Source organism: Tamandua tetradactyla, chromosome 6 (assembly GCF_023851605.1).
Source record: "Tamandua tetradactyla isolate mTamTet1 chromosome 6, mTamTet1.pri, whole genome shotgun sequence".
Lineage (NCBI taxonomy): Eukaryota > Metazoa > Chordata > Mammalia > Pilosa > Myrmecophagidae > Tamandua > Tamandua tetradactyla.
Genome location: NC_135332.1, coordinates 136,901,788 through 136,928,193, shown reverse-complemented (window position 1 = coordinate 136,928,193; position 26,406 = coordinate 136,901,788). Strand labels below are relative to the sequence as shown.

Here is a 26,406-nt window from a genome sequence, read left to right as displayed (position 1 = left end):
CCATGCATGTTTTATTTAAAATGTTCTGTGGAGGAAACAATTTCTAAATCCTTGACTTTCAGTCTCATGATTGAAAGGCAAGATCGTGGGGACAACATAAACAAGGGAAAAGGGCATAAAGGAAAAAAAGAGAGCAAAGATGGATTGAGGCAATGATCTAAGGGCACAAAAAGAAATGAAGCTAAATTACGTTTCTGGGCTTGATCTCAATTTTTTATCTATACCCCTTCCTTCAGTGAACAGTGCTGGGAAGATTAAGACAATGGTTTTGTGTTTTTTAGGCCTTAGGCAGGTCGTACTTCTGTATTTAATTTTGCAGCAGTAACACATGCCCTGATGGAGCACCAGGCTTGATTATTGTAATTCTCTTTTAGTGGGACTTCCAGCAGGGCTTTTCTGTCACTTGCAGCTCATGCAGAATGCAGCAGCACATCTGCCGGCTGGTTTGAGAATGGGCAATCACATTACCCAACCCTGTATAATTTGATATGTGCAGGTCACTGAGGACCCTGGGAATGTTTCTTTGTCTCTCTCTCTTTAAAAAAGGATGAAAATTACATTTTCCTTGTATCCATGCCTCTCTGTTTTAACAAATACTTATCTTTTCTTAGGGAGAATTTTAGCTACCATCAAGGTAGACATCATTTTAAACTGAAGATATCCATGCTGTTTGTACTGAGAGTGATATGAAAAATATGAGGTACTGTTTTAACTTATTTTATTTCTGTTGAATCAAAGAGGCTTATATTCCACAGAGGGATGAAAAGCTATCCTATCCTATCCTATTCTATCCTATCCTATCCATCCCATCGCTTCCCATTCCACTCCAGTTTTCTACTCATTGATTCTTAAGCCTGGAAGAGAAGGATGGCTGCTGCCATCAGGAATTTATTTTATCAGGAATTAGGACCTGTAAACATCCCTGACCTCCAGGTGCCTCTGAGCATCCTAGATTAAGGTTGTGTAGAGAGGTGGGAACTTGGGTTGGAAGAAAGATCAGCAATTTGAGGGGGAATTGTCTTATTGGGCACAAAGGTTGGGGCACACACCTTCTGTCTTGAAAACTAGATGGGTGTTGGGCCTCTGATTTTCTTCACCAGGGAGTTTATTGATGCTAATTTGGGAAGGGGTGGGGAGAAGCATGAGGAGGAGACTGAAAAACATGGACTCCACTCACCTCAACCATCCCAGGAGGTAGGGGTGGCCTGACCCCAGGGAGAGTATGTCAGGGGTCATCAGTCATAACTAACCGTCCTCCCAATTACCTAGTGTTTTTTATGTAAGGAGTTCAATCCATGGTCTCCTATAACATTTACACCATTTATCCTTTTGATACTTTTCGTAGTTCTGGTCAATGCTAGTCTAACTTTTCAAAATATGAGAACATGTTTTAGGGAGAAAATAGAACCCATGCAGAAACTATAATTAGACAGTTATGTAATTTACCCAGGGTGATGCCTAAAGTAAGCTGGTGTTGACTGGGGTAAGAACCCTAGCCTTAAATCCCAACTCCCATCCTCATTAGTTTTGTCTCTGTAGGTAGGCTACTTTACATCTGTGCTTTTCAGTTTCTTCCTGTGCAAAAGGTGGTTAATCGTATCAACCTCACAGTGTTGCTGTAAGGACTAGATGAGATAACAATTGTGAAGCTCTTGGGATGTCATAACCCTCAGTGTATGACAGTACCTTTTTCTGCCTCCTTTAAGGTTATGCTTAATTTCTACCTGCTTTGGAAAGCCCTCTATTTCAAATCAAGGCCACAGTGTGGCACATATTTTTAATATACTGCTATCCTACTAGTTAAGTGTATATCTTATATTCTTCTTCTTTTTTTTGCATGGGCGGGCACCGGGAATCAAACCTGGGTCTCTGGCATGGCAGATGAGAACTCTGCCTGCTGAACCACTGTGGCTCATGTATAAAAAACTTGTATCTTTTTGTACAGACTATTGAGTCTAGTACAGTGAGTTGTACATGAACCATATTTAACAGATTCATTTATTGATAAACAAGGCGACCAGTTGGCTTTCTAAAATCAGTAGCTTTCTTAATGATGTTCTTAGGTAGCCCTGTTTAAATCACTGTGTAATGTCTGTAGACATTCTCTAAAGGATTTGGCAGTTTTCTGGAGACTGGGACCAAGCCATATACTTGAAAGAATTTACTTGCCTCCAGAGAGGACAGCAGAAGACCAGGAAACTGAGAAGAATTTCCCTGGAGTATTTTATTCTAACACACCACTCCCTGTGGTAGACCAGGTTTCAGTGGTAGTATAATGCTGATGGTGACAATATGATGATGACAGTAAAAAAAAATGATGATGATGGCTAACATTTATAAACCATACTGTGTGTCAGCACTGGGCCAAATTACTTACAACATTATGTCATATGATTTTCACAACAACCCTTTACGCTAGGAATAATGATAATTCCTCTTTAACAGATGAGGAAACTGAGGGTTGGAGACATTAAGTTATTTTCAGAGTCACAAATAACTTATCCAGGATCACACAGTTAGTAGATCTCTGTATGAAGGGTGACTCCCCTTGCTTTGGATTTTGTCTGTACAATAGCCAGCTGTAGTGAGTTGGAAAGAAGTGGTTGTTTAATTTTGATTGTGTTTATCCATAGGATAACTTTTTTTTTTTTTTTCATTTGCAACTGCTCTTTATTCTCTCCAGTCTTTTCTTCAAGTCATCAATGTTAGCTGTGGAAGAAGAGGAGGTGGTCATGGTTCCTGAAGAATGAGTCTGTTTAGAATCCGGGTCTGAATGCTGGTGCTGCTCCCGAGACTCGCGGAGCTGAAAGAGTTTGCTGTGTAGCATGTCTGTGGAAGAGGCAACAGTAGGAACTGCTGGTTTGGAGAGCAAAGAGGTCAATGGAGGCCGGTCATCTTGCTTTGTATTGTCCAGCCCGCATCGCTGTCGGGGGATTTTTAGCCTTTCTGGGTAGACAGATGGCCCCACCTCTTCTCCATTTGTGTTACCTAGGGAGGGTACTGTGCTTGTGGGAGTGGGAACACATGTGACTTCCATCTGAGAGGAGATGCCTGTTGAAGTGGGAATACGGCCTTTGCCTTCCCTCTCCATCTCAATTACTCGAAGGCCTCTCTCAACATAGCTCTGGAAGAATTGTGAGGAATTTTTCAGAAATGGCTCAATGTCAGCATCTGAATATTTCTTCTTATATTCATACAACTCAGCTAGACCCTCTTTAGTGTTTTCTTTAGAGCCAATCTTCTTAAAAATCTCAGCTAAGAAGTCATTCACTTTGGCCTTGGATGATTTTTCATCTATTCGAGATGCTCCCTTTTCTGTTTCCTTATCAGATTTGCTCCCAGTCTGGTCCATACTGTGCTTCATCATCCGGCACAGGTGGGCCTCCAGCTCAGACTCGTTCTTGTTGTCAGTCATGGTCAGGTGGTTGAGGATCTTGGGCCCTTTTAATTTGCACAAGCTATGCAGCAGGGTCTTTAGGGTTCCTATGGGAAATTCACTTTTGCATTGCTTCAGTTTCTCTTTGGGGAAGACCTTCATGAAAATATGTATATCCAGAAGAATTCTGTCTAGGTTAATGCTATTGATGGTATCGGGCAACAGTCGAACCATTCTCCAGAGACACTTCATAACAAGCTCTGAGAATTTGGGGGAACTGGCTGTTGCTAGCAGGCTGTCTTGGAGCAAAACAAGTAGAGCACTCAGAATGTTGGTTTGGTCTGACTTCTCCAGAACCTTCACCACCAGAGGTTTACAGAGTGGATCACCTGCTGCCCCTCCTCTAGGTCTTCAATTCGAGAGTCGAGCATCAGCATGATGAGGCCGTGCATGAGGTCCTTCAGCACCCCGGTGGAGGCCTCCCGGGCTAGGCTCTCTATCTGGAAGAGCGAAATCATGTTGCCAGTGATACAGCTATACAACTTGATGATCTCATCCTTCTCCAATTTCTCATCTGCCATGTGAGTGTTGTAGATGAGTCTTAGTTGCATGAACGTGGCTATCAGAAACTGGTCAATATGGCCAGACATAGCTTCAGTTTTATCTTCCTGTCTCAGGACCTCATCAATCTGTGTTAGAGCTTGGATGCTTGTGTTGATATCACCACTGGCTACTTGGGAGATAATGAAATTGATGGTGGATGCTGTATTGCTGTGCATATCATCGAAGTGTGGAGAAACAGTCCGGATCTTCGGTTCAGGAATAAGGACTGGTTCAAAAATATCATCCGGTTTGTGCTGGACAAGTTCTGGCATTTCACAGCGGACTGTTCCATTGTCATTCTCAATCTCATCTAGATCTAGCTGGAATTCTCGGCGAACCATCTGGGCTGCTTCAGGATGCCCACTCATGCTTCGCGTGTGGTTGAGTTTGGAGGACATGTCTTCAGATGGTCCCTTGCGAAGCATGTTGGCACTAGAGCTTATACTCTGTGTGCGCTGAGGTTTCTCTTCTACCTGCTTTATTGGTGCAATAGAAGGCCTCTTTGCTGACCGCTTAATCCTCTCTTCAAGCATACTCATATCCTTTTCAGAAAGATTTCCAATCAGTTTGAACACCTGATCCCCATGGACGTTGTACACTGTTACAATAGTGTTGAGTGCAGCATTGCATACAGCGTTGTCACGGTCTCCTATGTGAATAGCTATCTCCTTTAAGGCTTTTCCTGGGGTTGGTTGGCAAACATTCATGCCATAGAACTCCACCAGACACCCCAGCTCTTCCAGGCACTCTGCTGTCTGCTTAGAGTTTTTGGATTTGGTTCCTTCCATAATGAAAGGGAACATCTTGCTGGCTGGGTAGACAAGGCACATCCGGTTCAGGATGGCATGGACATCTTTACGAATAACATCCTTTGGTTCTCCAACCTTGAGGATGAGATAGGGGATGAAGGAAGATGCTTCATTCTCAGTAAGATGATACTCCTCCTCACTTAGCAGGGTGAAAAGTAATTTTAAATATTCTAGAGCCTTCATTAAGACGCTTGTATTGGTGTCAAAAAACTGCAAGGTAAGCCACTTTAGGATAAGATCCAGGCAACCAATGACGCCCTCTTTTTCACTCTCTAAGTGATCAACCATGACAGCTAGGGCTTTCTTTTTTTTTTTTTTTTAATTTTTTTATTAATCAAAAAAAGAAAAGAAATTAACACATTTAGAAATCATTCCATTCTACAAATGCACTCAGTAATTCTTAGTATCATCACATAGATGTATGATCATCATTTCTTAGTACATTTGCATCGATTTAGGAAAAGAACTAGCAAAACAGAAAAAAATATAGAATGTTAATATAGAGAAGAGAATTAAAATAATAATACTAATAATACATATATATATAAAAAGGAAAAAGAAAAAAAACAAAAACAAAAGATACAAACACACAAACAAACAAAAAACCATATTTCAGGTGCAGCTTAATTCAGTGTTCCAACATAGTTACATTACACTTAGGTATTATTGTGCTGTCCATTTTTGAGTTTTTGTATCTAGTCCTGTTGCACAGTCTGTATCCCTTCAGCTCCAATTACCCATTATCTTACCCTGTTTCTAACTCCTGCTGGTCTCTGTTACCAATGATATATTCCAAGCTGATTCTCAAATGTCGGTTCACATCAGTGGGACCTTACAGTATTTGTCCTTTAGTTTTGGGCTAGACTCACTCAGCATAATGTTCTCTAGGTCCATCCACGTTATTACATGCTTCATAAGTTTAGTCTGTCTTAAAGCTGCATAATATTCCATCGTAGGTATACGCCACAGTTTGTTTAGCCACTCGTCTGTTGATGAACATTTTGGCTGTTTCCATCTCTTTGCAATTGTAGATAATGCTGCTATAAACACTGGTGTGCAAATGTCCGTCTGTCTTTGCCCTTAAGTCCCTTGAGTAGATACCTAGCAGTGGTGTTGCTGGGTTGTAATCCATTCTGCCATTCTATGTCTTTTGATTGGGAAACTCAGTCCATTAACTTTTAGTATTATTACTGTTTGGATAATATTTTCCTCTACCATTTTGGCTTTTGTATTATATATATATCATATCTGATTTTCCTTCTTTCTACACTTTACTCCATACCTCTCTCTTCTGTCTTTTCATATCTGACTCTAGTGCTCCCTTTAGTATTTCTTGCAGAGCTGGTCTCTTGGTCACAAATTCTCTCAGTGACTTTTTGTCTATAAATGTTTTAATTTCTCCTTCATTTTGAAGGACAATTTTGCTGGATATAGGAGTCTTGGTTGGCAGTTTTTCTCTTTTAGTAATTTAAATATATCATCCCACTGTCTTCTAGCTTCCATGGTTTCTGCTGAGAAATCTACACATAGTCTTATTGGGTTTCCCTTGTATGTGACAGATTGTTTTTCTCTTGATGCTTTCAAGATCCTCTCTTTCTCTTTGACCTCTGACATTCTAACTAGTAAGTGTCTTGGAGAACGCCTATTTGGGTCTATTCTCTTTGGGGTGCGCTGCACTTCTTGGATCTGTAATTTTAGGTCTTTCATAAGAGTTGGGAAATTTTCAGTGATAATTTCTTCCATTAGTTTTTCTCCTCCTTTTCCCTTCTCTTCTCCTTCTGGGACACCACAACATGTATATTTGTGCGCTTCATATTGTCATTCAGTTCCCTGATCCCCTGCTCAAGTTTTTCCATTCTTTTCCCTATAGTTTCTGTTTCTTTTTGGAATTCAGATGTTCCATCCTCCAGTTCACTAATTGTAGCTTCTGTCTCTTTAGATCTACCATTGTAGGTATCCATTGTTTTTTCCATTTTTTTCTTCTTTGTCCTTCACTCCCATAAGTTCTGTGATTTGTTTTTTCAGATTTTCTATTTCTTCTTTTTGTTCAGCCCATGTCTTCTTCATGTCCTCCCTCAATTTATTGATTTGGTTTTTGAAGAGGTTTTCCATTTCTGTTCGTATATTCAGCATTAGTTGTCTCAGTTCCTGTATCTCATTTGAACTATTGGTTTGTTCCTTTGACTGGGCCATATCTTCAATTTTCCGAGCGTCATCCATTATTTTCTGCTGGTGTCTGGGCATTTGATCAGATTTCCCTGGGTGTGGGACCCAGCTGGTTGAAAGCTTTTTCTGTGAAATCTCTGGGCTCTGTTTTTCTTTTCCTGCCCAGTAGGTGGCGCTCGTCTGTCTGCCCGGCAGTCGGCCTGGGAAACCGCGCGTGGAGGTGGGGGTCGCTGGCCGCCGCGGCTTGGGAGAGTGCCGGTCCTAATTGCCCAGCTGGCCCGAAATGCCAAGCGTGACGGGAGGGCCCCCGCTATCCAACGTTCCCAGTCAGACCGGGGAGCCACGTGCGTGGAGGGGACCCCAGTCGCCAGCCGCCCCGGCCGGGAAAACGCGCGCCCCTCGGGTAGCTCACCGCAGCAGATTCTCCCTGCCCGTTCAGCTGTTCCAGAATGGGGTACGCTGTCTTTTTGGTCTCTGTCGTGACTCCAGGAGCTGTTTCGTATTGTTTTTGTTTCTTTAGTTGCTTTTCTGGAGGAGGAACTAAGACCCGCGCGTCTTACTAAGCCGCCATCTTCTCCGGAAGTCTAGGGCTTTCTTATGATGCTGAAAATCTGAGTGGAACATCTCATCTTGTAACCATTTAGCCACACAGCTAGACATCTGAGTCTTCAACTGTTCAATGTACTCATCCCTGGGATTAGTAAAATTCCATTTCAGCACCTTCAATCCTTTTTCATGTCATCCTTTGCTCCTTTCCATTTGGAACAACAATAAAAATAGGACCAGATTTGTCTTCATCCTCCTTTAAACTAGTTTTACTTGGCATTTTCTTTCCTTGTGCACTCTTTGCTTTAGAGGAAACTCCTAGAGCTTTGGCCTTTTTGCCATCAGGCTTGGGTTCTACAGTGCTGGAAACAGAATCTTCAACAGGTACTGATGCAGGCTGGACTCTGGCTGGAGCTGATCCTCCTAGTGGTTTGGAAGTTGCTTTCACAGGTGCAGCAGGTTTGGCCGGCATGTTAGCTTTGGCTTTCTCTAGCATGGCCAATACCTGATCTTTAGAAGTCGGCTTTAGTTTCCCAGTAGCCTTGGCCATTTTCTCATATCCCAAATGCATCATGAAGAATGGCAAAGCATCTTGGGTCTTCTTTCGCACATCTCCATTGTGATCCTCTAGGCAGGAGTAGAGATGAGGAACACAAAGGATAAGTCCATAGGATAACTTTTAAGTGAACAGGGTATTTTTTTTTCTATTCTATTCTTTGGGTCTGGCTTTTCTCTTTTGGGACACAGTTTTGCTATGGAAAATAACTTTATTTGAACAGGTTTTCCCCTCCCTCTCTCTCTCCCTCCTTCCTTTCCTTCTGATAAATAGTCAAAGCAGACGGACATAAAAATGTTCTTTTATGACTGGCTTAGAGACTGATTTAGAGTAGTGGTTAGTTATGACAAACTAATCAAGTCCTGTGAGAAAATTGCGAAATGTTCATTTTAATGCTGTTTTGTCTTTTAAGACATAGTGTGCTACATCTGAAGGTTACCATAGAAGCCATGTATAAGGTTAAGCATGCTTCGTTAGAATGAGTCAAAGAAAATCGGAGAAGGTGCAATCTTACAAATAATCTTTTAAATAAATGTGTGGTCCCACTGAGATCAGTGAGTGCTTCACAGGAAGAAGCAGAATGGCTATAATTAGTGTTAGATGCAAATGGTTAAAAGCAAGGAGGTCTTATGTATACAGCATTGAAATCCATCCTTGTTATACAAATAATGCCACTTCTACTAAAATAAACAGTACAGTGCCAGTCTCAGGTTGGTGATAGGAAAATGTAATTCTGGGGACATTTCTCCACATAGGAGTTCTAAGGTTCTTGAGACAATGTAACTGTCCAATGTTGGCCCTGACTTTATAGACTTAAAATGAGATATTGCTGGTCTCTGTTAGGCAATGGAATTAGTTACTGGTGTTTGGAGGGATATCATTTTAAATTTGGAATTTCTAAGCCAAGACTGTGACCCTTCTTCTGTTGTTCACTATAAAATAAACAAGTCTCTAGTGAAGACTCCTTGTCTTTGCCAGAGCCTACAAGGGCAGCGAGCCCATGTGCAGGCTTTATTTCTTGTGGATGAGGGTATGTAACAGGGTCACCTGGTTCATGTTTACAATTTGATTACTAGAATAAAAAATAGCTCCTGTTTTTTCTCAGAACCAATGCAAAAATAAAATTCCCTGAACTAGCATAGAACTTTATGACAGCCATCCTCTTTGAAAAGTCCCTACTGAGATGCTCAACCCTGAAAAGCCAAGTAAGCCTCTAGTTTAGTATATCTGGTCCAATTAAAAATTAAACCCCACTTATACTTAACACATCCTTATAAGACTATCAGGTCTCTGCTCCAAACAGAACCTAGACAAGACAGTTTCCTTTTTCTTCTGTTTATAAAACTACCCACAAACGCCCCAGCCTCAGAGCTGCTTTCATGTTTGTTAAGGGATGGGCTTCTTTGCTGCAGCAATCTTGGCCTCCTGACTAAAATACTGTAAACTGCAACTCAACTCCATTTTGTCTTTCAGCAAATGCATGAGGTAGCACACAACTGGTTTGGAGTCTTAATTCCCCATTAGTTGAAAATGTAAGTTAATTTGTTGAAATAGCATAATTATAAAAACCACCTGCCAGAGTGAGCACAGCCATGGCTTCCCTTGAACAGGGACAGAGAGGATGGTGGCAGACTGCACAGTGGCTAAGGTTAGCACAGGTTTTGGAATCACATAGACCAGAGTCAGAGTCCTAACTCTGCCACTTACACACCCGTGTGACCTTAGAGATGTCGCTTAACCCAAGTCACTAACTTCAGCTTCTTCACATAGCAAAGGAATAATTTATTTAACAAATGCTTAATGTAAATATGAATTATTTTAAATTAATTTGTGAATATCTTCAAAACTGAGCAAGGCATAAAAGGGTATTCAAAAAAATTTACTTCCCTTCTATATGTGTTTCTCAGTCTCCAGTTCCTCTCCCCAAAGCAACTTTTTTTTTCCTTTCTTACATGTCCTTTGAGGAATAATCTCCTTTAAAAAGAAGTAGCTTACTATGCATGTTCTTCTTTATCTTGCTTATTAAATTTTTTTATTGGACATTTTAAATGTTTACAAAAGCCAAAAAAAAAATCATAATTATGGCAGACAAAGAGCTGTGCCCCTCAGATCCTCCTTCAAGAAAGGTCTCGCCACCCACCTGTGAGGATGTTATTAGCTGACAGCTTCTGCTATGAAGATTCATCTCAGTGTTTGAGTTGATGTCACACTCTTTGAGTCCCCAGCCAATGACTGACCCAGAAGGTGGTACAAGGGTTTATGGTACAAGGGTTTACGCTTTTCAGCTCAGTGTAGGATAACTCTAATTGGCAACCTTTTTTCAGAACTCATCAGTTGGTCTGGCAGAGACTTTGAAGGGCCTGAATTGCAGTTGGACAGTTCCCCATATCCAGTCCTGCTTCTTTCCCCTTTGTTTTCTTAGGTATTACTCCCCTATAAACATTTTGTACTCCTAATTCCGTCTCAGCATCTATGTCTCAGAGAGCCCAGCATGATAAGAAACCCACAAGTACCCATCCTAAGAGTCAAGAATTCTCAATTAATGGACAATTTCGTTTTGTTTTACCACCACCCACTTTCCACTTTCCTTTATTTATTTTAAAGCAAATCTCATCCTTAATATTATCCTTAAATATTTTAGTACATATCTTGAAACAATAATGACTCTTCACCTTTTAATGTAACCACACCCACCTCAAAAGTTCTTAGTGATTCTTTAATATAACTGTACAGAAAATGTTCACATTTTTAATTGACTCCTAAATTCATAATTTTTTAATAAATTTTTTGAGTTAGGATCCAAATAAGAGCTGTACATTGCAATTGATTGATAGCCTTTTAAAGTCTTTTTGGTCAACCCCCCTCCGTTTCTTTTCTGCTTTTTTTCCTTGTAATTTATTTGTTGCAGAAACTGGATTACTTGTCTAAAGGAGTTTCCTACAGACTGGGTTTTGCTTGTTTGGGTCACTGTGGTGAAGTTTAACCTGCTCTTCTGCCCTTTGATAGTTGAATTTAGAGACTTGCTCAGATTCAGGTTTTTTTTTTTTTCTTTTGCAAATTACTTCATGTGTTGTATTTTTAGATCAGTAGACATACAATGTCTTGTCTTTCTTTTTCTAATGATATCAGCTGTCAAAACCCATTACATTCATTAATAATTACAAAATGGTGATATTGTAACTTACACCAGGCTTTTAAATAGTAATAGATCATGGAGGTTATTTTATATTGATATATTTGGAGAAACCACCGACTCAACGCCAACAAAGGAGCGTATATTATGGAATTACCATAACTTATTTGACCGGTTTCCTCTTAATGGTCATTTAGGTTATTTCTAATCCTTTGCTACTTAAAATAATGCTTGTGTGTGTATGTGTAAGTATACCTTTGGGACAAATTTGAAGATGGGCAATTTCTGGGTCAAAAGATATGGCTTTAAAAATATTTTTGATAAATGTGACCAAATTGTATTCTGCCAGAGTTTTTACCAGTTTATACCTCTGACAGCAATATATGAATGCCTCACTGTCTACTCCACAACAGTGTTATCAAACATTTTGATCTTTCACAAAATGGCACCTAAATTTGTATGAGTTACATTTCTGTAATTATGAATTTGCACATATTTTCAATCCATCTGTATTTCCTTTTCTGTGAACTGATTGCTTATATATGTTATTTTCGTAACTATTAAATTTTATAAGTGCAATTCAACTGGATGAAATCATAAAGCAGTTCAATTTTTTCCCTTGTGATTGTCTCCTCCAGCCCCTTCTGTTGGACTACTTGTTCCCTATATTTTAAATAAAATCTTAGGAGATGGCTTGAGTTTTATCTCAGCTCTGACCCCAGACTTCTTGTGGCCATGGGCAAATGATTTCACTTCTCTTATCCTTAATTACTTCATTAGGAAAATGAATTAACTGATAATATGCCCTTGGGTTTGTATGGATATGTATAAAATGCATTATGCTGCTTGTGTGTAAATATGCTTTTAACGTACTATGTATAAATATGCTCTCAATGTACTTAGACTGTTGCTTGCTTTTCCCTCTCATCACTATGAAATGGATCCTTATTCAGGGGGAGTGGAATGGAAATTTTGATAAGGAATTAAAGGGGAAAATAATATAGGAGAGGAAGCATTGCATGGACTGATGATAATAGTGTACCATGAACTGAGGAATGTTATTAGCTCAGCCCCGCACCTGCGGTCCAAAAAAAATTAAAGCCAAAATAAAGAAACAAAATGAGAGAGCTCGGCCAAGAGAGTGGTTCCCAGTCTTTTAAATCTCATCAGATAGTATTTCAAAAACAGTGTTTGGGAATTGACAAATTTTATTTAGTAAGGACATTAAAAAATCTAGTATAATATATTACCTTTATTTTATAAAGAAAATATTTAAATATATGCAAGATATAGTATCAGAATAAAATGGTTATTTAAATTCAACAAATTTATCTTTTGGAAAACTTATTACATTGCCCTTATTTTTCTCATTTTTCCTTGGACTGGTAAAAAAGCCATCTCAAACAGTTCCAGGTCACAGTGCTAGCATTTAGAAACCTGTAAGTTCTTGCCAGAGTTATATCCTCTGATTCTTTTTTGTTTTGTTTTGTCTTTTCATTATTTTTGTATTTCTATTTATTTTTTCTTTTTATTCTATCCTCTGATTCTTGTTGGTATTTTCTGGGAGAGAACTGGTGGGTGAGTGCTCCCCTAGTCTTGTTTAAAATCCTGAGAATCTAATGTCTGGCAGTACTATTAATCCAGGGAGCAGAGGGGAAGAACTGTTTGTTGCTCTCTTAGGAGACCAGCTGAGTTGTGTAGAGAGGATGTGTGTAGTACAAGCGCATGTGCCTTTGGAACCAGTGGGGAGCACTGAGATGGAACCTTTGTAACCCTGCTGGGATTATCATCTTCAGATTGAATTTTACAATTAGAATGATATGAATAACATAAATAAACTAATGGTGATTTACCTTGCTTTTTTATTTCATTTCCTGGAGCTTTATGACTTGAGTTTTGTGAAAATCTCCATTATCAGTCGGTAGGTAGTCCACCCATCTAAAATTATTTGTTGATTTTCTGAGAAATAATTTTTCCCCAAGGAAGTCCAGCACTGACATAGCTGTTTTAATTGTTAAACAGTTCTTCTTATTTTCCTATAGCCTTTTGACCATGTGTGGCCTTTTGTTGTTCTGAGGCTGCTCAATAACATTGAATTAGCACAGTCCGTGTGACTCACTCTACACTTGAGTGTCAGAGTCTGCTTTTGGGGGACTCAATTTTCTCCTTTGTGTTCGGGAGAATAACAACCAGGCAGTTGTCTCCCAGAGGCATAGATAAGAGCCTCCTTCTGCCTTATCATGATTCTCTAATGTAAGTGGGCTAACTACTAATGTATATTTAGAATATGTGCTTCTCATTACCTGAAGCTGTGATTTTTTGCTGCAGAGTTGTATATGTAATACTATAATAATACAAACCCCTTAAGAGGACACTAGAAAGCACCTTGGATGATTTCTGTCAGCATATGTGAGTCCTCTAAGCTTTGGACTTTTTCTGCTCAGTTCTTTTTGGCAGGCAAGAGGCCGAAGTTTGTCTTGGCCGAAAGGCCCATTATAGTGGGGACAATACGGGTAAGAGACATGTCTCCCCTTGTTTAAAGCCACACTGGGACCTTAAAAAGCATCCTTCTGATGTATACACCAGGCTACTCTTTCTCTCAAAGAGGAATGTTGAGTTCATTAACTGGAAATGTCATTCTACTCATCTCCAGCTGAATGTTGTATATAATTGAATTTATTGTCTACTTTTGGTAAAGCCCTATTCCTGTAAGGGAGTAGCTTTGGAAAATGGCCTCTTTGTTTTATGAAGACAGAGTCCTTCAGAGATGAGAGTAACAAAGGAAGGTTGCATGTAGTAGATTGAGAAGGCAGCAGCCTAGAAAATGGTGTGTGAGTCTGTTCAGTCAAGCCTTCTAACCTCCGCTCTTATCATACTTTCTCCTTTAGTTTCATTAAAAGAAGTTTGCCTCTTAAATTTCTTCATCTTGAAAATCCCTATGTCTCAATCAGTAAAACCAAACTATTTCACTCACTCACAGAAAAAAAATTTGACCATTTTAAATTTATACATGCTCTTGACTTTTCATTGTCAATCAGTTACTAAGTATAAGAGGCTCTCTTTCCAATTTTTTCTCTTTATTCTCATCACTGTTACTTAATCTGGGTCCCCATAACCACTTGCCCAGCCTCCCACATGGTCCTCCTTTGCTTCCTCAACCTCTGTCTCTTTAGTTCCTCCAATCCATTCTGTGTACTTGTTTTTGTCTTATCTTTCCTTGATCCCCATTTCAACTTATCATCTGGCCTGTATTAAAACCTACAGTGTACCCAACACCTGATACTAAGTTTGAACTCTACTACTTGGGCTTTTCCATGATTCATCTATTGCACATGCACTTATTGCATATCAACAGTGCATCAGGCATGATGCCTTGGCCCGGAAATTAGAAAAAGATCCAAGCCCCACTTTTGATGAGCACTCAGTCTTGTTGTGGAGAGAGACATAAAATGTAGGAGGAAGTTTCAGAGTCAGGGAAGGTTTTGCAGGAGATGATGTTGGAACCTGTCTTGAGGGACGAGTGGAATCCATCAGATAAAAGGGATTTCCAAGGGAAAAGGAGTATATGAAGAGAGAGGAAAGGCCACATAATAGGTTTTAGGGATGGCATGAATTTAGAGTTAGTTCAGGATGACTTTGGAGCTGTTTGCTTGGCAGGAGTGGGTACAAATGAGACTCAGTGGGTAGGGAAGAAGCGGCTGCTGGAGCCAGGCCCCACTGACTGTAGTTCCCACTGGCGTCAGTTTTCTGTCGTCTTGTTCCTCTTGGCTTCTGGACCTAAACTTACATGTTCCTCTGACTTGGAATGTGCCATCATTTCCCCCAGATAATCCTAGCTTTTAAGGTACAATTCTCACCCTCTAAGGAGACTTCCTAGACTTCTCTGTCCCTCTTTATGATGCCCTCTGTTTCTAAACTCTCTAAAGATTTTAAGCCTGTTGTTGTACAATTTTATATGAAAGCATTTATATCTTGTTTATTGTTTGATGTCATTTTACAATATTATTAAACACTACTGGACGCCACAGGATAGGTACTTCATGAATAACTACCACAGCCTCTAATGTTTATTGAACACTTACTATGTACCAGGCATACTTGTGAATGTTTTACATGTAGTAAACACATTGAATCCTTAGAACAATCTCATGAGAAGGACATTTATTATCCCTATTTGACATATGAGGAAACTGAAGCACCAAGCAATTATGTAATTTACCCAAGGACACACAGCTAGTAAGAGGATATGCTGTGGCAACTTGTAGCAACTCAGAAAGGTGGATAGAATCTTTGTTTATGAAGATGGGAAAATTAATGTTCAGAGAAATTAAATATCATCCCTCATACCACATGGTTAAGAAACAGCTGAGATCAAATTCATTCCTGATTGACCTGACTCTAATGTTCATGCTCCTAACTGCAGCGTATGTCTTATTATTATTATTTTTTCCCATGGGAAGGTACCGGGAATCAAACCCAGGTCTCCGGCATAGCAGGTGAGAATTCTGCCTGCTGAGCCACCGTTGCACCGCCCAGTGTGTCTTTTTAATTTAATTATTTATTAGATTGTGAATTATTAGAGAACAAAACCTCCTTCTGATTACTAACATTTCAAAGCACATAGTCAGTGACCACTAAATATTTGATTTCTCATTGTTAAATCAATACATAGATGTACAAGATTCAAGGAAAGGACTTAATAGTTTTAGTGGGGACTTGAGGACTTTGAGGACAGGGAACTGGGGAAAAATCATTTAAAATAAGACTTTAACAAAGAAATTAGTGCTTGATAACCATTGTGCTTCAGAATCTAGGAGTATGTTATAATCCATGGAATGCAGAGTTAAATATGCTGCATTCTGTATACAAAAAAGCCATTGATTAGTCACAAGAGTTGCTCTCATGAATTATTAAAATTTGCTAATGAGTTGAGAAGCAGTCCCAACTCTCTCAGGCTGCTGCTTCTGCTCTTGCCACAGAGCGTTCTTTTCTGTTGGGAGGGGACAGCTGTGGGGGGAGTCAGGCTGGGAGGGGGTGGCTGCGTGCGAGAGTCAATGTGAGGATGGATGGCCCCAGTGGGATAAGGGCACGCGCGAATTGAGAAGTAGGATCCATCCATTATGTAAAAATAAACAATAAGCAAGTTTTGAATCGTGGTGCTGTATTTCCTTCTGGGATTCAAATGACTACACAAACCACTTGAGCTTCATTTTTATGGTTTATGAAGCTCAAGGGAATTATACGCTCGTAATTTATAGTTGCTGGTTCTATGTAGTGTTTATGGCTCCGTATGCTATGTCTGATGATATCGTGTACATGCCTGTACACAGGATTTAATTAATGTCCTAGAGATTATCCTTGGCCTGACTTATTGATGTCTGTGTGTTAGAAAACATGTGCTCACGTGCTGAAAAATAAGAACAGTGCAGGGCCAAGAACACAAGCCTTAGAGTTTGGAGTGAAATTTCAAGGCCACTCCATGATGTTATCAGTCACAGATTCAGTCTTTGGAATTCTGCATCTATTGTGCACCTTTTCAGCTCATCCTTTAAGCTTTTGCAATAAGTGATGCAATTAAAAGTTAAATTAGATTTTGAGTCCCTCTGAATCAGTTGCTTTCCTCTATTTTTTTTGAGAGAGCAGTGGACATAGTTACAATTGATTTTTTAAGTTACTCTTTAAGAAGCAATTAGCACTGTCCTTTTGCTGCAGTTGGGGATGAATCCTGTAGTGCCCCTGCAAGGATGTCTTTTGGGTCCCACGTGTGAAGAGAAGAGGGAATGTCAGGGAAGCAGGCTGCAATTTTATTACTTTTTTTGTTGGAGTGGTACTAAAACTAGATTTTAGAATGTTAAGCTGGAAAGTGTTTTAATTAGATTGAGTTCAGTGGTTTTCAAGCTTTTTAAATCCTTAGATTCTTTCTTTAAAGAAAAGCACAGGTGGAAAACCAAACAGTTAAACCAGATTAAAGAGTTGCTGCCCTGGTCTGTTTGGCCAGCTGAGGGGCAGTGTTGGGAAGAAGTTAAAAACATGCACTCTGTGTTAGCCTGCTTGGATTCTCAGATATAGTAGTTGTCGGTTGGTAAAGCAGCCCAAGAAACCTGCTCTCTTGGAGCCTACATTCTAGAGGAGAGGAGAGAGATAGTAAGTGACAAACAAAAATAAGTAAATTTTCAGATAAGTGCCCTGTCCAAAATAAAATGGAGAAGGACTAGGGGAGCAGGAATGTAGGGGGAGGTTGTAGGGGTTACATAGGGTCATCATAAGAAGCCTCACCAAAAAGGTGACCTTTGAGCAAAACTTTAAAAGTGGCAAGGTATCAGCAGAGTGACCACCAGGACAGGAGCCTTTCCAGCAGAGGGCCTGCGAGAACAAAAGACCTGGACCATGGCCATGGTGTTTAAAGAATAGCATGTTCTATTCCTCTATTCTAAGAGGAATGTGGGAGCTGAGTAGGACAGAAGATGAGGTGGGGTGGGGGAGAGACATTGGCGATTCTGTGAGCCTGAGTGAAATGGGGGAACCACTGCCATGTTCTGTGTAGAGGAACACCGTGCTCTGAATGAAGCAGCTTGCTCTGGCTGCTTTCCAGAATGGAGTGCAGAAGAAGACTTGTTAGGAGGCCGTTGTATTGAGCCAGGTAAGAGGTGATGCTGGTCCAGGTCAGGGTAGAAACGATGTATACAGGGGGTTAAAAAGGAGCTCAGACGTTGGATTTATATTGAAGGTAGAGCTGGTAGGATTTTCCAACAGACTGGCTATAAAGTATGGAGAATAAGGGGAGTCAAGGATAACTTTCTGCTTATAGGATTCATAGGCTGATCACACAGTCTGAGGACATCCTTGTATAGCTGGGAGAACTGAAATGCAGAAGAGTGGCTTCCTCAGGGTCCCAGCAGCAAGGGAGTGGCTGAAACCCATTTTGGAGCCGCAGCCCACCTCTCTTTCCTGTTCACAGTCATTTCTTTTTTTGGGTTAATGTTCTTCTTCCTTCCCTGACTTGACAGAGCTGGGTTTTTCCTCTACCCCTTCCACAACATCCTCTTTTTACTCACTCCTGTCACAAAATTTCCATCTCTGCTTTCTAATTGTCTGGTTGCTGTCTTCTCCTGTTGGTAAACTCTTTGAGGTATCCTAGCATGGATATAGTAGGTGCTTCATAAAGCTTTGTTGTTTGAAGAAATAAACTGTTTGCCAAATAGTTTTTCTTCTAATTTACAGCCATTCTAGAATAATCTCATCTTTGTTTTTTTTTTTTTTGGCATGTGCAGGCTCTGGGAATCAAACCCAGGTCTCTGGCATAACAGGCAAGAATTTACCCTTTGAGCTATTCTTGCACTGCATCATCTTTGTTTCTTATACATTTCTTTGTGTCTCCCACATTCTGCCCAGTGTTTTCTTTCTTTTTCCTTTTTAAAGAGTCTTTACTTGTTTGCTTTATGTTTTTTATTTTTTTTATTTTTTTTATTTTTTTATTTTTTTTTTTTAAAGGAAAGAGAGAGAGAAGGAAGGAAGGATAGAAGGAAGGAAGGAAGGAAGAAAGGGAAACATTTTTAAACATTTTCTTGTTTTTATTGTATTCTGTTTCTCCGTTTTTGTTACATGGGCTGGGGCCGGGAATCGAACCGAGGTCCTCCGGCATAGCAGGCAAGCACTTTGCCCGCTGAGCCACCGCGGCCCGCCCTATGTTTTTTATTTTTAAAGGCAGCCCCTTCTTCTCAAAGCCGGAAACATGGCTTGAACCCTTGCTGCACTTCTTATCTCTGACTTCCCGGTCTGTCTCATCTCTATGATGGTCAAATCACTTTTGAATTTCATTTAAAAATTGTATCCTTTACACAGTAACATATCAAGTAGTACAGCACTTGATATTTTAAATCTTTCTACTTTTGTTTTCTTTGGTTCATCAGCATGTCTCTCGAGGGGCATACAAATTGAGAGAGTCTTGAAATTCAGCTAGAAACATGGCACAGATGCAGCAGTATGCATAATACTTGAATGTGTAAACTGCAGCTGGATAATGTGAGGTTTACCATACCCAGGGTGTAATGTATCTATCTAAAACTCATCCTCTCCTTTGCCATTACTCTTAGGTGAGCACGTGCCTTAAAGACCACCAGGTGTCAATATTCTAGACAGCTATGCCCTAACTTCTCAGGATGAAGGTGCACCTGCTGGAACCATCTTCCATAACTGCCAGTCACTGAAGTTGCAAATTCAAATTTGATTTCAGCTAAATTATTGTTCCGAGTCCTGCAAGCTACAGAAAGAGAGAATCTGGTTGGAATGTGACATGTATAATGGGTAGAATACCTATTACTTATTGTGACCTGGAAGAGGCTCTTATTCTTATTTCATCTCTCACGTTAATTTTTGAGGGATATGTGAGTTATTTCTACTTTCTTAATAAAGGCTGTGAGGTAGGAATAGATTATTTATCATATTTTTGGCTTTTTGAGCCATTGATTATAGTCTCTTTTGAATTCAGTAATAAAATATGAGCTAATTTAACTTCACATTGTGCTGAGCATTCTGTATGCATTCTCTTATTTAATTATCACAATGACCCTATTTTTATTATTCCCATTTTATAAATAAGGATTGACGTGAAATAACTGGCTTCATGACATTATCTCTTGTCCAGGTCATACCTTCTTATCATCACATGCTATTTGCATATATGCTGGTTCTATAGTGTTATGCTAACTTACACTCAGTTTTCATTTACTTATATTTTAAATGATTATCTTTTGAGAGGTACAGATTAAATGATTATCTTTTTAGGGGTGAAGATAGACCTTAAACTTAATTTGTATTTGATGTGGTAGATAATATTTTAATGAAAATTCCCAACATTTAGGTACCACTATGACATTTACAAAATGCTCTTACAAACAATATCTCCCTTAATTGTTCTGTTGCCATTCAACCCATTTTCCTATTATCAGAATCACAATGGTCATCTTAACTATAGAGAGAAGCTTCCCTGGCCCTTCTTTTCCTTACATGTTCCCCAAATCTTCTCCCCACATCTATTGCTTTTCAATATTCAAAATGATTTCGTATCTATTTCCTCATTTAATCCTCAAACAAGTCATCTGAGGTGGATGTTATTCTCCCTGTTCTGCTGTTGAAGAAATTGAGTATTAGAGAAGGGATTTGACCATCAGGGAGATGAGGCAGAAGGGGAAGTCAGAGATTTGAAGTGCAGTAAGGACTCAACCTGCTGCTGCTGCTGGCTTTGGAGAAGAAGGGAGCCTCACGTCAGGGTATGAGGTGGCCTCCAGAAGCTGAGTCCAGGCCCTGCCTTATGGATGGCCAGGAAACAGGGGCCTTACATGTGCCACAACCTCATGGGACTGAACTCTGCTGACAACCTGAACAATCTGGAAATGGATTTTTTCCTAGAACATCCAGAAAGAACACAGCGCTGCCAACATCATCATTTCAGCCCTGTGAGACTCCAAGCAAAGAACCCACTGAGCTAGGCTGCACCTGGACTCCTGACCCATGGAAATCATGAGATAATAAATTGGCATTGTTTTAAGCTGCTAAATTTGTGGTAAAATGCTATGGCAGCAATAGAAGACTAATCCAGTCACAGAGCTGTTCAGTGATGGCCCAGGTGATCCCATATCTCTACTCCTTCCCTGGCTGTACGGGATAACGTTCAGTGCCATGGTCTCCTAGGGGTGGGGTGGCATCCACATAAGGGTATGCATAAGATGATACATGTAAAGAATCAATATATATTCAATCTCATCCTTTTGAACTTAGGGTTTTGTACATGTTTATTAATCTAGCTAATGTATTAGTGTAGAATATTCGCATTTGCATTTATTGTGTTCCTTGATCAAATTTTTTTTTACTGTTGGGATGCATGATCAAAAATGCATGCTGAACGGGCGGGCCACGGTGGCTCAGCAGGCAAGAATGCTTGCCTGCCATGCCAGAGGACCCAGGTTCATTTCCTGGTGCCTGCCCATGTAAGACAAAAAAAAAAAAAAAAAAAAAAAAAAAAATGCACACTGAACAATGACAGTGAAAAGCAGAAAATAGAGTCAGCTTGCTGTGGTGGAAAGCACTCTGATTTGGAGTTGGAGGTATGGATTTTATTTCCATCTGTGATGATATTTAGTACAATGACTTTAGTTAAGCCACTTAACATCTCTGGGTTACATTATCTTATGGAACCTGAAAGACTTAGCTTGAGAATGTGGACATTGAAATTATAACTACCATCTCTGTCTCTTGTCTTTGTTTTGATGGAAAGAAAAAGATAAACTTAGACAAAAAAACAATCTACAGAGTTGATCAGTTGTTTGGATTAACTGATCACTGTGTTTGACTGAATTAATTTAAGACAGCGAGCTCCTCGGGGGAAAGGGATTTTTATGAATCATTGTTTTTTTTTTTTTAATCTCTGAGACCTCTAATCTGCAGCTTTGCCTCTGACAGGTAAGTAATACGATGCTACAGAATGAATGGATAGACTTAAATTAGTTAAAAAAAAAAGTTAAGGTTAGAGTGAAGCATTAACAACATGAATTATAGTCATATCTTTTATTTATTACCATGGCTCAGGTTGCCTGACTGCTTCCATTAGATCACATAAGCTCAAGGGATTTGGCGGCAAAATTAATGTCTTGAGGAATACTCTAATAAGACTGTAGGAACAGTATAGCTACATGTATGGAGTCCTTACCATGTGCCAGATGTTTTTCAGAATATGTTCTTTATGCCTGTGTCTTAACTCATTTAATGCTCAAATGACCATGTTGTTATGTACTAATCTTACCACCTTGTTTATTAGTGGGGAAACTAAGGCACAGCAAGGTTAAATAACTGCCCCAAGACACACAGTGAGTAATTGGCAGGGCAGAGATCCAAACACGGTAGTCCAGCTTCAGAATCTGTGCCCTTAACCATTATGTTCTGTTGCTTCTCCGTGGTAGCAGGTGGCAGGGCAGTCTCAGGAGGGTTCCTTTCCTGAGCTCTTGGAGTATAAATATTTCTTAAACTTCTGACTCCCAAGAATAAAGAAGTCCATCTTCTTATTTCCAGATATGAGAATGGAAGAACCTACAGTAGGTGCCTAAAGCACCATGAAGAGAAAGCCATGCTTTCCTCACATATAAACATGGCACTAATAATACCTAACAGTTAAGGTGGATTATATGAGATAATGGGATAAAGCATAATGTTTCAGGCATGGAATGTAGCAGGTGCTTAATAAATCTTCGTTGCACTGCACTTTCTTCTTGATCTGAGTGGCTCTGGAGCCCAGATGTTAACATTCAGGGAGACACTACGTCCTACTTAACCACTGCACAGCTTAGCCTTTGTGGAGCTCAAGTGTACCATGTTCCAAACCTACTGATCTGCCTATGCCTGTCTTTCTGTGTTCTGAACCTCTTTTAATGGCTTCACTATTCCCCCAGCCTCTTAAATTGGAAGCGTCACACCCACATCCAAACAATTGCAGAGCTCTGTTGAGTCTTTCTCTGTAGAGTTGATAGAATTTGTTTTCCCCTCGACTTCTTCTGACTCAGGATTTTGTTCACTTCCTCATTAGAAGGCATGGGTTATTGGCACAGCCTCTTAACCCATCTCCCTACTTCCAGGCCTCCACTTGGTTGCAAGTTATCTAAGACACAAGCCAGCATGTTGCTTCCCCATAAAACCCCCTTTGCACCTTTGCATTGCTTTTAGTGAGGCGCTGTGCAATCTAGTTCTTTCCACTGTGACTTCCTGTCCAGGAATAGGAATGTGCACTTGGCTGCAGTAGCCTTGTATTATCTTTGGGGTCAGTGAGTGTGATGGTGGTGGCTGGGAAAGCTGTTGCGAAAGGGAGCCCCCATCATTGCAGTTGCACACGAGACTAGGCAGGGTTTGAGGATAACTAGTTACGGTTCCCTTCAGGACTACTCATTTTCCCTTCTTTCTACTTTTCAAACATTTTAAACATTTCAGTGTCATCAGCACTTTCACCAAAGTGTATACAAGAGGAAGGGTAGCATCCCCCTTGAGAAACGGCAGAAATCCTCAGGCAGTCTCCAAACCAATGTATTGAGAAACTGGAAGATGCCATAAAAACCAGCTTTGGTTTCCAAATACATGATTTGTATACCTGAGGAAATACATTTTCTCTCTCTAGGTTAAAATACATTTACTCTCTCATATTGCATCAGGCCATAATTTAGTTCCTTTAAAGAGAATTATTAATAGTTATCCTTGTGACCTCTAAAATGATTCACCATGATCTTCCTCATCATATTATCTACCACCACAAAGTACATTTACATGTTAATTTATTTCCTTATCATTTGTAGGGTCCAATCTTGTTATTCCTCCTTACTCTCTTTCCACTGTCCTTAAGCAAAAGACCAAAACCTCACTTACTGAAGTTCTTTAAAAACATTTCTATTATACTTAGTGTGTGCCAAGCCCCATTCTAAGAACTTCACAAATATTACTACATTTGGCTCTCGTAACAAATCTGAGACAGGTATTGTTATCATCATTTCCATTTTGCAGATGAGGAAACAGAGTCACAGAAAGATTAAATAACTTGTCCCCTATAACAGAGTCACAGAAAGATTAAATCACTTGTCCCCTGTAACAAGCTAGCAGGAGTCTTCCTGCTCTGGCCCCTGCCGGTCTCATGGAGCTCCTCTCTTTGCGCTCTTGCTCTCTCTTACTGGTCTTCCTTTTGTTTCTAAGTGTCCCCAGTCTTCTCTGGGTCTCATGGCCTTTGTGTAAGTTTCCTGAGCCTAGAATATGTTCTTTATTTTTCACTCAGTGAGTTTGCACTCATCTCTCAGACTACAAAGTTCCCTTTCTCAGGAATGCCTCCCCTGAACATCTGTGTTCATGCACACACAGCCCTCTACATCTCTCCTTTTAGCACTTATACAAGAATAATTAAGAAGTCATTTCTAAAAATAGCTATTTATTGGGTCCCCTTCGTTAGGTTGAGGACAGAGACTGTTTTGTGTAGAGTGGTTAATAGCGTACCTTTGTGATGTTTCTTAATTTCTCTAAGGTTGAGTTTTCTCGTCTGAAAAATGGTGATAATAATAATCCTTATGTCATCGAGTTTTTGTAAAGATTAAAAGGGGTAAGGTGGGTGTGTATATATATATATACACACTGAGAAGAGAGCCTTATGCTATTTAAGTCTTAGCTAAAATCATTATAGTTTTTGTTGAATTAATACCTTAGTAACTGTATGGTGTGTAAACTCAGAAAAGTGGTTTATCAAGTCATTCTGACCAGGTCCAGTTTCTTTTCTGGGAGGGACTGATTGGCAGGTGGGCGGGGGTGAGAGAGGTTTAGTACACCTCCATTTCAGCAAGATCTAAATCTGCTTCGTAAGACTGGATTGAGAGTAAAAACGAGATAGACTAAATTGAAGTGAATTTTAAACTCTGAAGACCTCAGCACATATAAAGTGTTAGTGATGGTAACAGCATATTATAAATGTGTGTGAAAGCGGCAGAATCCTAATAGCTATGATTCCCTTGACTATGAAGGTAGAATCAATGAATCTTAATCCAAAGGTCTACAGAGATTTTTATTTCCCTCTCCCCGCCCGTGCCTCCTGAGTCTTTCCCCTTCTCTGGTAGAGGGCCACTGCTCACCATGTGTTGTGTGCAGGCCTCACTCCTTGGTGTTGTCCTTGCTGCCTGCCTTGCTCCGACACCCCACACCCATCTCTCAGCAGATCCTGGCAGTGCCACCCTGAAACCTGCCCCAGGTTTGATCACTTCGCTCTTCCTCAGCTACCACCAGGCGAATCCAAGCCACCATCACCTCTTCCCTAGACTGTGATAAAGGCCTCCTCGCCGGTCTCTCCTCTTTTGCCCGTTCCACAGAGTGGTCATGTCATTTCTCTGTGCTTACCTCCCCTGGATTCCATCACATTTGAGCACAGTCTTGTGGCTCATGCTGGCCTACACGCCCCCTCCTGATCTGGCCCATGGCTTCCACTGCGTCTTTGTGTCCTTCATCTCTCCCCTGCCTGCTCCCTCCTGGCTTACCCCGTCCTTTGCTCCAGGGGATTCTAAGCAGCCTCCCACTCAGGACCTCTGAGTTGACTTATGTTCACTGGCCTGGATAGTTCTTTCTCCAGGTCTGCCCATGGCTACTCCTTCTTATTCTTCATGTCTCTGCTCAGATTTCATCTCCTCAGAGCGGCCTTTCTTGACCCCCTTCACTCTCTGTACCCTAATCCTGCTTAGGTTTCCTTCAGGGCCCCCCACGTTTTTATTACTTAGCTACTTTTCTGTTTATTGTTTGTTTCTCTCTTAGAATGAAGGCACCACAGGAAAGGAGAAAATAGTTGATGCATATTTTGAAAGGATGAATGAATGAGTCATTGAGCAAATAAAAATTGAGCATAAGAGAAGTGAGAATTAGATATTTCCCAAAGGACTTATGGTGAGAGGAACAAGGGGAAGAGAGAAGGCCACCTGTCCAGTGGTGATTCCCTCTCCTTGACAGTATAAGGAAATTTAACTACCTCAGGGAACAGAGTGAACCTAAGGTAAGGAGGCTCCCCACCCCTTCCTGTTTTACAAACCTTTTGCCCACCTGTGGAACTCCACCCTTTCCTCACCTTGGTTTAGGGAGAAGTACCTGGCTTGTGCTTTTCTCACTTTCCCTTGTGCTCGCTGGGAGTGGGCTTATGGCAGATTGACACATTGGAAGTTATTCCCTGGGTTGGTTTGGGAAGCACTGAGAGCTTATTTGTCCACTTCGGAGCAAGGACCTTAAGGGGATGCTCAGTACTTTGGCTGAATGGCAGCAACTTTCTCAGAGAACTCTCCAAGGAGTCTGGTCAGGCTCCCAGAGCAGAGCAATAATTTCTAGTGGTTTTAGTTCTCTTTATAGTCTAGTTTCATTTCTCCCCATTGATTTTTGCCATTTGCGGTTTATAATGGAAATGAGGATAGCTGGTACAGATGGAGCAGTTACTGGACACCTTTCTCTACCTTGTAGCTGGGACACCCCTGGGGAATCAGCTGGATGGGTATTTGTTTCCTTAACTCTTCTCTGGGTTTCACCAAGTTGGGGTTGCCAGGAAGATGGTTATCAATTCTGTTAATTGGTTCATACTGACTTTAATAACTGTACAGAAGAAAGAATTAGAGTACAACTTCCCTCCAAAACAAAATGCTTAAAGGAGAACATAAATGTATAAACTGTGATAATT

At 40.3% G+C, this 26,406-nt stretch overlaps 1 pseudogene; it reads right to left on the bottom strand.

Moving 5' to 3' along the window:
* Positions 1-2,653: 2,653 nt before the first annotated feature.
* LOC143686844 (cytoskeleton-associated protein 5 pseudogene) lies at positions 2,654-25,138 on the bottom strand (annotated as a pseudogene).
* Positions 25,139-26,406: the final 1,268 nt, after the last annotated feature.